Source organism: Malania oleifera, chromosome 11 (assembly GCF_029873635.1).
Source record: "Malania oleifera isolate guangnan ecotype guangnan chromosome 11, ASM2987363v1, whole genome shotgun sequence".
NCBI lineage: Eukaryota > Viridiplantae > Streptophyta > Magnoliopsida > Santalales > Ximeniaceae > Malania > Malania oleifera.
The window spans coordinates 13,758,734-13,773,683 of record NC_080427.1 but is presented as its reverse complement, the minus strand read 5'-3'; positions in this window follow the sequence as shown (position 1 = coordinate 13,773,683).

The following is a 14,950-nucleotide window of genomic DNA, read 5'->3' as shown; positions in this document are numbered from 1 at the left end:
AAATGGAAAATTTTGTTATTCAATTCTTGAATTTTCTTGTACTGTTTTTAATATAATTGGACACATCCACTAAAGTTGTGAACATAACATGTAAATTGTATGGTTTTAATTGATGCTTTGAGTTAATGTGAGTGCACATTGTAATTATAAATTGTATTGTCATATGTATAAGATCCTAGGATCTTATACCTTATTTTCCAGGTTATTAATAATTATGTTGAAAATTTTAAAATAAAAAATTCTGACTCTTATATTAATGCTAAAGAACTAAAAAAAAAAAAAAAATGTGATATTTTTATAATCTACAAAAGAAGAATCTGAAAATTGAGAATTATTTTCTAAACATTGAACACATCCTTAGGCTTTTCTCTTCCCTTTATTCTTTTCTTTTCTTCAGTTAATTTAGGGCTATTTGAAAAATTAAAATTTGACAATATGTTTGGTTAATATTTATGAAAATTAATATAACTTAAATTTTTTAATTAAAAAATATTTATGTATTATTTTTAAATCAATTGATATTTTAAATATATAATTAAAAAATAAATTTACAAATAATATATAATAAAAATATTATAAAAATAAAAATACAATTTATTATAATTATTTTAATTAATTGTTGTACTATCCAAATTTATTTTATAATAAAATCTTTTTTTTACATGACAATTGAAAAATTGTGAAAAATATTATATTATTGCTTTTATAATTTTATATATATATATATATATATATATATATATATATATATCTTAATTTGAATTCTATTTCAATTTTTTTCATAAACAGTTAAAAATTGAAAATAAAAACTGAAAAATGACCACATAAAAAAACATATTTATATAATATGTTTTCTTTTTCACTTTTCCAATCTTTAACTAAATAGTTTTATTTTATTTTCAGATTTATGAATTGGTTCTTCAAAAAACTAATAAAAAAAAAAATTAGGGCCAGCACAACACAATGATTCATATATATATATATATATATATATATATATATATTGTTAGATGCTACGCCTTCTCAATTTCAAAAGCTAACTCATAGGATAAATCTTTCCAAATACTTAATAATTGATTATTAGTAACTTTCACAATAATTCCAATAATCTCTCTCTCATACATGAGACTCCAATTTTAACCCATCTCGAGAAGAATGTTAAAACATATTTTTGACACTAGTATTTGGGGTGGGATTTTTTCCATACTTATATATATGTATGTGTGTGTGTAGACTATGAAAAAAATGTTGCTTTGGGAATGTGTGTGTGTAGGCTATGAAAATAAAATAAAATTTATTACCTCTTTGTCTGCCTACTCAAGAATCCAGCTATAATGTGACTTGCTGTCTGGACATCAATGAGTTCTCCCTCTCCTAGACTCAGATGATCATGTGGGCAAGGTTTGACAAGTTCTCTTTGAGTGAAGAGTTTTCTTAGTTCTCCAAGCTCATAGCCTAAATTTCTTTTGTATTTTGTTCACCAATACTCACAAGCCTACTACTTGGTTTCCAACAATCTACTCAATTCTAACTCACCCAAAATCACGTACACAGAGGCAATGTTCACAGAATCACAGCTTTAGCTATGAAAGGTTATCTCACCCATCCTCTGTCATTAGTCCATCCTATGTAATAAAACAATGGCTTTAACCAATATATAAATAGAGGCAACTGCTACACTGCACAGAAACTGCCAAAAAAGAAAGGTGCTTGAACAGCTGACCATCATTAGAATCCTAAAGTAGCAGAAGACAATTAGTTGGATTACCCGAGTTATTTGGTAGGTGTAGCAGTTCTAAAAAATGCGGTTCCTTAGGGATCAAATTAAAATAAAAAATTCCATGAAAAAAGCCCCATATGTATAAGATCCTAGGGTGGGGGGTGCCTGAGAAAGCCACAGTCGACAAAGCACCATTAAAGATCCAACGGTACAAGGGCGAAGCTGGCCTCAACTAGTCACCGTCAATGACGCTAATTGGGAACACTGTAGAGATGATAGCTAAAAGGTCACATTATTAGAGGAGAGTAGTAATGAGTTTTTTCCTCCCCGAATTTATGTATTTTTCACCAAAATATCGATATAAATGTAGTGTTCACATTTTAAAGCATTTGCCATAAGACAATCCCATTCCCATTTCATGAATCGGGATGTTATGCGTCCTAAGTAACATTTTTCCAAAAGATCCCTTCAACTCCTTTGAGTATGGCTATTTGGATTAGCAATGAATCCTCAAAAGGCTACTTAACAAAATTGAACTTCAAATTAAGTGGCAACCCAACCCATAATGAGGCAGAGTACGAAGTACCATTTTGGAAAAATTACTCTTAAGAGCACCATTTTATAGTTCTTTGGATTCTAAGTTGAATTACAATTTTGGGAAAATCCGAAGTATATGTCATATGGAAAATCAATACATATTCATGTTGTTTATTCATAGACACTGAATTCATCTATTTATTTTCTTGGTGGGAAAGTTAGGTCCAAACTCTAAGTTCATTCATTCATTAGAATTTGTATACATCTATTTGGTTTATAGTTATTAGTTATTTCATCTCATTTACACATCACTTATACATACAATTTTGTCTTGCGTAGGTTTGTTTTATTTCCCGATCACCGATCTAAATGGCAGGAAGCTCAAGCAGTGATCCAGTCACAGTATTTTTATATATAGGGGGGAACATAATAACCGCATTAGATGGTGTTAGGTATAGTAGTCGGCCAGTTCGACTTATTCGAATTGGCCGTAGGTGTAAATTAAGTAAATTATATACGAAAATATATAAATATTTGCATATTGATCCAGATCAATATGCATTGCGGGTGACCGCAAGATACCCTGCACGAGAGTTAAATAATACAGCGTTCTACGAGGCTGTTCCGATATCAGATGATTATGGGTTGCGCATTGTATTGGATGCACACTGTGTCGGTGAGACATATTTAACTATGCAATTGTATGTCGAGACTATTCCTCAAGTGGGTGTAATTGCAGTTACGCAACCAGATAAGCCCGCGGAGCAATTGGGTGAAGTCGGTGAAGACACTGAACAAACACATCAGGTCGATGTTGGTGGGGAGGTTCGTGCTATGTCCACGGTCGATTTTAATGAATATCCAGGATCATCATTCCAGCCGTCGGAGTACGAAGCACCTGTTCCTCACACGTTTCCGCAGGGAGGTTGCGAAGACGTCCCAAGTGCGGTACCAGCATCGTTGTTTGCCATTGCGAACGACGCATTGGACGAGGGCATGAACATTACGAATGATGTTCATATTGAAGACGAACACATGCATGAGCAGGAAATGGGTGAAGGGTTAAATGATGTCCCCAATGATGTGAACTTACCTCACCATGACACGGACGACGCAACGTTTGACGCGCAATTCATCGGCGAGCTTCCGATGTACGGTCATATTGACCTAGCTGCTGCAGATTTAACTGCGGTCGATGAGCTTCCCATACGCGTCACTCGTTGGGAAGAATCCTCTAAGTTGAGTAAGGGGATGCTCTTCAGTTCGAAGGATCATCTGATCGCCGCAGTGCGAATATATCACGCTCGCACCCACCATGACTTCCATGTGGTGCGATCTACTCCTGAGTTGTGGGTTGCTAGGTGTAAGGACCACGATTGCACGTGGAGATTGCGTGCCATGTATCGGATGATACACCATTTTTTCGAAATCACCCAATATAGTGGTCCGCATACGTGTCTGAATGAACTTATATCGCAGGACCATAACCAAATCACGTCGTCCCTCATTGCTGGGTAGATAGTGAATATGATCAGGGGAGATGCATCGACGTCGATCGCTACATTAAAGGAGTTCATTGATCGTCGATTCAGGTATTCAATATCTTATAAGAAGGTTTGGTTGGGCAAATAGAAGGCAATAGCCCAAGTCTTCGGTGATTGGGAGAAATTGTATGAAACGTTACCGAAGAGGATGGAAGCGATGCGCGCATACAATCCTGGGACTACAGTCAGGTGGAGGTCAACTCCGGTTCCAGGTAGCACTAACAGCGCAACCTTCATATCTGTATTTTGGTCATTTGCAGCATCTATTCAGGGTTTTCATCACTGCCCTCCCATTATATATGTGGACGGGACACACTTGTACGGTAAGTACAAGGGCAAACTCCTTATTGCGACGTGCCCCTATGCAAATAGGCAAATATTTCCCCTTGCATTCGCTATTGTGCAAGAGGAAAGCCTCGACACATGGAATTGGTTTCTGTGTTCTCTGCGTTTGATTACCGACAGGGACGACATTTGCCTCATATCAGATCGACATCCAGGGATTATCGCTGCGGTGCAGCACAATCCTGATTGGCAACCACCACGTGCGCACCACCGATTTTGCCTTCAACATGTCATCAGCAACTTTAATACGAAAGTGCGGAGCGTCAATATGAAGCGAATGGCTGAGCAAGCCGGAATGGAGCATCAGGTGAGAAAATTTGACACCTAGATGGAGAGGATATTCGACGAGGGTGGAGAGCCAGCCAAGTCGTTCTTCGATCAGATCCCTCCTCATATATGGACTCAGTGCCACGACGGTGGAAAGAGGTATGGAAACATGACCACCAACCTGGTCGAATGTTTCAACGCCGTCCTAAAAGGCGCACGTAGCCTTCCCATAATGGCTCTCGTGCAACTAACACTTTATCATGTTGCACATTTCTTTAATAGCCGACGGGAGTCTGCTTGTAACACAATATCTGGAGGAAATACGTTAACTCCACATATATTGCTAGCGATGGAAAGAAGAAAGCTGAAGGCGACCGAACAACGAGTCACGACGTTCAACCGGTCTAGGGGTACCTTTAGCATCACAATCGCACAGCGGGGACCCCATAAAGGAAACAATGTCCAAACTTTGAGCATCCAGAGGCGCGAATGCTCCTGCGGGAAGTGGCAATCTTTACACTATCCCTGCTCGCACCTTCTTGCAGCCTGTGCCGAGACACGGCTAAATGCGAGCCAGTTTGTTGAGCCATATTGGAGCACTGCCGAGCATTATGCAACATATGCTGCAAAATTTTATCCAATCATGCATGAGGCATATTGGCCAACTTGCTCGTTGCCAAACTTGCAGGCAAATCCTGCATACGCCAGACATAAAGGTCAGCTTGGAGCTCACGTATACATAACGAGATGGATGCTCGGGAAGGTCAGAAACATATCACGTGTAGCATATGCCGTCAAGAAGGACATAACCGCACAAGATGTCCGAAAAGGACCCAACCTGGGGATGCAGCTGAACCTTCGCACTGACCTATAACTTATAGGTTATCCCGAATTTGCGTACTCTTACTCCTCGCGTCACGACAAGTTTTCAGCTGCCATTGTACTCATTCCTTCTGAAAAATTTGTTTCCAAATGTTAAATCCTCAGACCGCTTTCATTTTTCAGTGAACACGTGAATGCTCCATACTCAATTTGTCTCTGAGCAATTGAGTCACTGTGTCCATCAATCGAGAATAGCGTATGTTCAGATGAAAACTTGGTGAGACATTTTCATTTGTACACATATAGGATAAACCTTGATCGTTCCACCATACAAAGAACCGGGGACAGATACTCAATTCTTATGATTTCTATGTTAATGCTTTCAATATTCTGGCTTGTTTGCAGGATCGATCCAGGGCCGTCCGATACTACTGTACTGTGTATGAGCGATCGGCACTGGTCCAGTCGGGCATGGACCGATTTGCATGCTGACGTGTTATATTACCGAGGGGGCAGTCAGAGCGTACAGGATAGGATAGGCGCAGACCCTCGCATTATTGATTGGATACGTAACGCGGGTTTTTATGGGATATATCAGATTGGCCATATCTAGTTGGATTGGAATCTTGTGACCGCGTTGGTAGAGTGATGGAGGCCAGAGACACACACTTTCCACTTGCCGCACGGGGAGGCAACTATCACATTACAGGATGTCGTAGTGTTATTCGGGTTATCGATTGATGGGTTGCCCGTCACTGGTCGTACAACTGGACCAGTACAGGATGGAGGCGTCGGTCAGGGGGGAGGACTTTTCCGCATGTGCAAGAGATTGTTAGGAGTGGTGCCCCCAGATGGTGAGTTTGTTGGTGCCCGCATTCGCATGCGGTTTCTAGAGGGGGAGATGTTTCGCCAGCTTCTGGCTGATGCTGATGATCAGACTATAGCGTGTCACACACGTGCCCACATGCTGTGATTGATATGTGGGACACTATTCTGCGACCTATCGGGGAGTTACGCACACTTGATGTTCTTTCCACTACTCGCGGAGCGAGGAGAGATACGCCATTATAGTTGGGGTGCTGCGACGTTAGCCTGGATGTACCGGGAGATGTGCTGCACCGCTGACGTGTCGCACTCACAGATCGGAGGAGCACTCCACTTATTGCAGGTTTGGGTGTGGGAGAGATTCACATCATTAGCTCCTACGCGCCGCGGTGTCCGACGTCTTATTCAGAGGGATGAGGACGGACGATCGATTGACCCAGCTCCACTCGCATGGAGGTTAGTAACTCAACTGAAAATCATTTGCTTCAGTTGTAGTACGTAGTAGTGGTTACACCTTGCTAACTTACGTTTTATTGTGTACAGGTGGAGGGATCAGTTGTTGGCGCCTAATGTTGCGCAACACACACTGCCCTGGTACAGATTCGAGCTGGACATACACTGGGAGCACGAGGTAGTCTCGGTTATGTGTATTGATAGTATTTTTCAAGATTTGCATATATTCCCGTTCCACCTCTGACATTTACTATATGTCTACACGCAGTTCGTATGGGGGCCCTACACTGATGACATTGTTGCCAACCTACCACCTGGTTATGCAGTTGGGTCGGACCTCTGGGTTACTCGAATGCCACTCATATGTTTTCATATTGTCGAGTGGCATCTCCCAGACTGAGTGATGCGCCAGTTTGGCTTTCGACAGGGCATTCCCGATCGCTTCTGTACTTCGAGGGTCGATGTACGTGTGGAGGACTTGCACGAGATTGATGGTCGCTGTCGGGGGAACACAGATTGGGCTGCGGAGCACGCCATGTATGTGAGTATGTGGGTACATAGGCGTGACTACATTGTCGAGGGAGTGCGGGCAGATGGCCCGATGCGTCCGGAGGATCCGTATTACGCGTGGTACAGGTTAATCACACGTCGCTTCGTAGATAGGACTGCGGCGGTCTACATGAGCCTCGTATGCTTACTCAAACGTATACCTAATTTGTTACCGTGATGATTAGTAGTTCAATGTTTCAACCACTATTTTCGTATGCTGCAGGCTGACATATTACACCAGGTTGACTCGCTATCATCAGACCCCGCTGTGAGCGATTTAGCGAGAGTTGGTTTGGACATTGTCTACGAGGACAGGCGACGGATCCCTACCCCACGCCGGACCCCGACCCCATGAGGTGGTCGAGCAGCTCTAGTACGAGGGGGTCGAGCAGCTACCTCCAGCCGTCCATCGAGTCCAGCCTTCTCACCGCCCATTGTACATGAGGAGTATGTGTTTGGATCGTCCGCTACTGATTTTGCAGGAACCTCCAGTAGACCGGCGGATTATCGATCTGACTCTGTCGCGACACTGTCGATGTCGTACTTACTAGACGACCCTCTCGATGCGGAGGAGGTGGACGCACCCAGCTTGCCAGCTCGGACTCGTCCAGAGACTACATACGACATAGCTCCCCGTCCGCTTCACCTAGAGAGGGATTATCCAGGACGTATGGGCAGAGACGACAGACATATAGCCCCTCGACCTGACCAGACGCCAGACGCGGAGGAGCAGCCAGGTGAGGGCAAACGTAGACAGCAGCCACCCCGACACCGGAGACGACCTCCATGCGGTACCGAGTAGCCGATATATGTATTTTTTAATTAGTTCATACTTTCATTTGTACATCAGATATATGTTTACAGCTTCATTTGTACATAATGTATTTATTCATTATTCATTTGGGCATAATGTATTTATTAATGACTTCATTTGTACAACATCTATTTGTATAGAATATATCATTTGTCCTTTATTTCTACTTGTTTGGAGTATCATTTGTACATAATGTAATTGTTTGGAGTATCATTTGTACATAATGTAATTTTCTTAATTCTGAATCTATAGAGCAGTAATAGGTAAAGTGACAAGCAGGTATCATTTAGTGTACTAATTTGATATGTTGAATGTATATGAATCTGATGAATGTAATGTTGTGAACATACTGATATCAACTGTATTTGAAAAATGTTTTATTTGTACAGGTGCGTGGATGGATATGCTCAATTTTTAAACAGGACTCTGCCGAAATTAGTATAGTATTTTGATAGGTTCAATGTATACGATTCTCGTGAATGTAATGTTGTGAACATACTAGTATCAACTGTATTTGAATAATGTTTTATTTGCACAGGTGCGTAAATGGATATGCTCAATTTGTAAACAGGACTCCGCCGAAATTAGTATAGTATTTTGATAGGTTCAATGTATACGATTCTCATGAATGTAACGTTGTGAACATACCGGTATCAACTGTATTTGAATAATGTTTTATTTGCACAGGTGCGTGGATGGATATGCTCAATTTTTAAACAGGACTCTGCCGAAATTAGTATACTATTTTGATAGGTTCAATGTATATGATTCTCGTGAATGTAACGTTGTGAACATACTAGTATCAACTGTATTTGAATAATGTTTTATTTGCACAGGTGCGTGGATGGATATGCTCAATTTTTAAACAGGACTTTGCCGAAATTAGTATTGTATTTTGATAGGTTCAATGTTTACGATTCTCATGAATGTAACGTTGTGAACATACTGGTATCAACTGTATTTGAATAATGTTTTATTTGCACAGGTGCGTGGATGGATATGCTCAATTTTTAAACAAGACTCTGCCGAAATTAGTATACTATTTTGATAGGTTCAATGTATATGATTCTCGTGAATGTAACGTTGTGAACATACTGGTATCAACTGTATTTGAATAATGTTTTATTTGCATAGGTGCGTGGATGGATATGCTCAATTTTTAAACAGGACTCTGCCGAAATTAGTATACTATTTTGATAGGTTCAATGTATACGATTCTCGTGAATGTAACGTTGTGAACATACTGGTATCAACTGTATTTGAATAATGTTTTATTTGCACAGGTGCGTGGATGGATATGCTCAATTTTTAAACAAGACTCTGCTGAAATTAGTATACTATTTTGATAGGTTCAATGTATACGATTCTCGTGAATGTAACGTCGTGAAATATAATTTAGTCTCTCTATGTATGTTTCTTAGGTTTTATTTCTACTTTTAATTTCACAATATTGAAAGTAACACCAAACGGGCCCCCAAGGAAAAAGGAAAGAATTCAATTAGGTGCAATTCAACTTGAATAGGGTTGAAATGTATACTCAGTAAAAGAGTTGTATGATATGATAATTTATCTTTAGAACTACCAAAAAAAATATAATCCTAAAAAGTGTATACCGAGCCATTTGTATTTCTACAACAGTTGGTTCGTGGCATCATTGTATCCTTCGACTTTCGGATGCTTCAGAATTGTGTTACTAAAGATACAAAATTTTCATGAACATAAGAATTTTAATGTTTTGATCACAAACATATTGCTAATAGATTCCTTTGCATGGAGCATTAATCTTTTGTTCATAATAAGATTGATATGTAAAAGAGGGTATGTCTTCTTATTTTACATATAAAGTAAGATTTTTTGTTAATTAATACCAAGTTGCGAATTTAGATATGAATGAACAGCTTCGATGAAATGGAATTCGAACTAAACGAGGGAAAACATTGGAATACTTTAGAATCATTGAATGCACAAACCAAATGCTAAGCAAAGGCACAATAGAACCAATCATTAAATCAGAAATGTAATGACAATCCAAAATGTAGAAAGTTAAACATAAGCCAGACAAAAATAATAACCTATGATCTGTAAAGGAGGAAGTTCTATTAACTCCTATCGATAATGGATACATATATGATGAAGAAGTAAAAGTTAAAAAACATTAAATGTAGGACAGTGTTGTCCCAACTCTATATGCTAGAACATGTTAATAACATAGAAGAAGGAAATAATTTACAAATTTTAGCTCATTTTGTATGATTCTTGAAGGGTGAAACCGTTTAACATTCGGAAATGTGAAGACAATCCGAAGGGGGATTGTCGTCTGAAGGAGAAGCAGAATCAGAATTCACCTTCTCTCAGCTCCTCGCTGCCTTCTCTTCATTACCACCTACCCTGCAGGACACTGAACTGCTCTGCTTCTCTGGTGAAATACATGGATTCTCTGCAAGTATCAAAATGTCCATCAGCAGCTTCTGGCCTACTAGCTGAGGCTGTTGCTTATTATCTTGTCCTTTTTTTTTTTCATGCAGCTGTTGCTGTCGATTTAGCATTTGTTGCTACTTGTTTTCATCTACCCCCATTCTTTCCATATTCTAGGCGACCAGCTACGACATCCACCTTAAAATCTTTATCGCTGAAATCATCGTTTTCATCTTCCCCATCAGATATCTCTGTAACAGTTAACGATTTTTCTGTGCTGCAGCCTTTGATACTTTCTTCCTCGCAGACACTTGGGGAATTTCATGTTAATTCCCAACATAAAGAACAATAAGTTTTCAAATGAGCAAAAGATTCCATAAGTATAATTGTAGTAGTCATTGGAGGAGTAATGACTAGTCTATCTGATCTGAGATCATTAGGGTGTTCCCTTAGTTGGACAAATGGTACGGTTTGGAGCAAATTGGCCAGGGTGATTGCTAATCAGAGATGGATTCTGGGGGATCTGAGGGCCTAAAAAAACCTGTCAAGGCTCTTAATGCATCCCACTTCTCCCAACAAAAACTGCACGACATTCCCTCGGATGGTGACCTGCAACTACTACTGAATGAAAGGAGAGGGACTGTGAAATTATAGATGGGAAAGGAGAGGGAATGTGAAATGATAGGTGGTCTGGGTGTGCTGGATGTGAAAGCCTGGCATCTTTCCTTGCTCACAAAAACACTCTGCAATATCCATTCTAAAAAGGCTTTGTCTGGTCCAAATGCGTCAATCAAATCTACCTGAAAGGTTCAAGTCTATGGGAGGCCAAGATATCAAATGATGAATTCTCACTATACAAAAAGCTCAATAGAATTAAGAATCAGATTATGTGAAGATGTGCGAACCACCTGGATCCATTGTTTCAGCTTTTTTAGGAATGGGACCTCGATCATTCTAGCTCTTTCATTTGCTATAACTTCTGGATAAGTAAAGGAACTACGGGACCAGTTCCTTGGTCCATGGTGGTTTGGAAGAGTCGAAGTACCCCTATACATGCTTTCACTCTTTCGCTGGGAATTATAAATAAACTACCTACTTGTGATAGGCGTATTGGGTTTGAAGGAAACCTGTATTGTTCCTTTTCGTTGGTAAGTTACTTGGTTTGGCCTATACTGTTTATCTCATATGGAATGCTAGAAATAGGAAAAGGTTTGAAGGAAAATTCATATCTCCAATGGAGTTGATTGTGACCATTTAGAAACATATATACATAGTACTAGGCCAAAAGGTCCCTACATTTTCTCAGGCTGTCTTAAGATCCTGAGTGTTAACTTTATTGCTTGTAATTTTGATGGAGTTCATTTCCCTCCCTATATCTACCCAGTGTTCCATGTAAATACTCATTTTGATCAATATATTTACTTTTCGATCAAAATAACAATATGATAAATTGATGGATCATCAACTCTCTTTGTGCTACAGATAGCGGTAATAAATGGAACATAACATTTAAATATATATTTGTTTAAATTTCTTCTCAAGCTCTTGTTGGTTTCTACATCCAAATGGTGCTTGATTTGTTTGCCTTTATTAATGTTTGATATGCATTGTTGGCCCACAACCTAACAGCTTAAGCATTTAGGTAAAGTGGTATTCTAACTTGGTAGTGGAGCTGGGTACCAAAAGATCCTGGGTTCTAGTCTTAATGCTTGTCGTGGTGGTGTTTAAAAAATTATTGTATTCCCTGTAATGAGGGTTATTTATCAAGTGTCCATCTCTTCACGTGCTGTCGAGCTGCATGTGCGGGGCAGTGCTAAAGCTTGCAATACATTGTTAGCCCACAACCTAACAGCTTAAGCTTTTAGGTAAAGTGGTATTTTTACAACCAATATGGAATGTCTAGTTTGCAATTTCAATTTGTGATATTGTGCATTTTTTTTCTAGAAATCAACTCAATATGGTCCTTGATGTTCAGATATTTGCATCTGATAGCTTTCTTGAATTGACGGAGTATACGCGCGAAGAAATTGTTGGAATTGGTGTGATCCCAAGAGGGGGGGTGAATTGGGTTTTAAAAACTTTTTGGCTAATTTAAACAATTCGCCGATTCATTACAGTATCATATCCCATTCAACATGTATACGTGTATGTAAAGCGAGTTTAACAATAAAAGCAAACATACACATGTGCAGTATCTTATTTAAATCAAATGTGTGCATGAGAACAATTTCGACATTAAATAAACATTCATACACATGCTGAAATTAAAGTGTAGGAATTTAAATAAAATAGAAAGAGCGACACCAGATTTGTTATCGAGGTTCGACCAAACCAGCCTACATCCCCGCCTTGGGCTTACCCCCAAGGATTCCACTATACCTGCTCACTTAACCGGGCGGAGCAAAAGCCTTTTACATCCTCTCCTTACGGGGCGAGGAAAACCCCAGCTCAATTACTAGGCTGAGCCAAACTAGTCTCACTTGCGGGGCTGAGACTCCCCAGTTCAATTTCGGGCTGAACCGAACCAGTCTCACTTGCGGGGCTGAGACTCCCCAGTTCAATTAATGGGCTGAACCGAACCATTCTAATAAAATCATTTTGTACATAAAATATGCTTCCAAAATACAAGCAGAGATGTACAACATTAAAATCTAATATGCATTCTCATATGATTTTGAAATGAAGCTCATGTAGAGTATGGGTTTTCTCTCAAAATATTTTTCAAGTAAAACTTGAGAGTTTGGAAAATGATTGACCTTTATAAAATAGAAGGAGAAGCCTCTCAAGCAAGTATATATTAAATTGATATATGCTCAAGGCTCCCTCTTATATAACCCAAAGAAATTCTCCAACAAATGTATGTCAAAATAAGAGTAGGAGAATATTAGGGTTTTCTTCAAAATGATTGACCTTAGTAAAATTAATCCCAAGAAGGCATTCAAGAAAAGTATATGAGCGAGAATATTAGCCCAAGCCTTCAAGACATTTTTCACAATAAATTTCTCCAAAAAATATTTTTCCAATTAAAAGAATATGGAAGAAATTTAATCTTTGAAAAACATGAAAAATAGAAAGGCCTTCAAGCAATATACATATGAAGAATGTTATATGCTCAAGCCTCTTCAAATATAACCCCAAAAATATTTTCCCAAAAATGGTTTTCAAAAGAAGAGAATGGGAGACATTTTAATCTTTGAAAATATATCACAAATGAAAGAAGAAGGCCATCAAACAATATATATGTATATGATATATTCTCAAGCCTCTTCACATAAAACCCCCAAGAATATTTTCTCCCAAAATGATTTTCAAATAAAAGGAGAGTAGGAGAAAAATGAGAATTTAAAGAACAAATGGGGTATAGAAGTGTGGGAGAATCAAAGAATGATAAACTAATTTAACAAAGGGATTCTCCAGCATTTTCAAGTGTTTTGGGGTTGTATTTATAGGCAAAAACCCCTTGTGACCGTTATATAGCCGTTGGGAACTTAAAATATGTTTTTATTTTGAAAACTAGCCGTTTTTCGGCCGTTGGGACACTTTCCCGAGAAGGTCGGTCGACCAGGCTCAAGGTACGGTCGACCGGGGCTTGAAATGAATGAGTTTCGGTCGACCGTAGTGAAGGCTCGGTCGACCAGGCTCAAGGTACGGTCGACCGGGGCTGAAATCAACGAGTTTCGGTCGACCGTAGTGAAGGCTCGGTCGACCGGCCTCTACTTTTCTGCGCAGACACTATCCAGTGTTTTGACCATAACTTTTTCCACACACCTCCAAATTGGATGTTCTTTATATCAATAGAAAGCTAAGAGAAATTCCCACAACTTTACTGTTGGACATATTTTAGGATAATGACTTTTGGTTTGAGAAAAATGTCCATCAATGAGACGGAAGAAACATGAAGGTAGTTTTTCTCTTATGGACACGTTTCAGTGTTTTGGCCATAACTTTTTCTGTGTAACTCCAATTTGGATGGTCTTGGTATAAAACTCAAGATATGGGAAAATACCACAATTTTCATCTTGAACATGGTTTGATATGAGATCCAATTGAGTGAGAAAATTTCTCATTTCTAACATTCGGTCGACTGGCCGGTTGACCGACCCCTTTGAAAAATATAGCTTTTGCCTTCTTTTAACTTTAAAACCATTTAAAAACCTTTGTATAAGTTAGGCATTTTATGAAAAGAGTTCTTCATATTATTTTGAGGTCCTATGGTCAATCTAAGGTCAGGTAGAGCTTCAATTTTAAATCATGTAAGATGCATGCACATTCAACCCTAATTACTATTACAACCCAGAAAATAAATAAAATCTTCGTGTCTTCTGCTCCTCAATGCTCCATGGAATATGCCGATTGGTGTTCTTCTTAGTGCTCTTTACAACTTCCATTTTGCATTCATCACTTGTGCTTACAGAAACATAAACCTGTTCACACTCAGTTACACAAATGGGATACTGTGGTTTGTCATTATCAAAACAGGGATCGGACTTAAAAAGTCAACAGAAATTTTGGGGAAGAACTGTCGGTAAGATATATTATATTTTGCATTTTTGTTATGAAATATTGTTTATATTATTAAGCTAGAGTGCCTTGACCCAAGTTGCTGGTTGGAGAACACAATCCCATTCTATCTTAAACCGAGTAAGAGCCAAGTTCTTG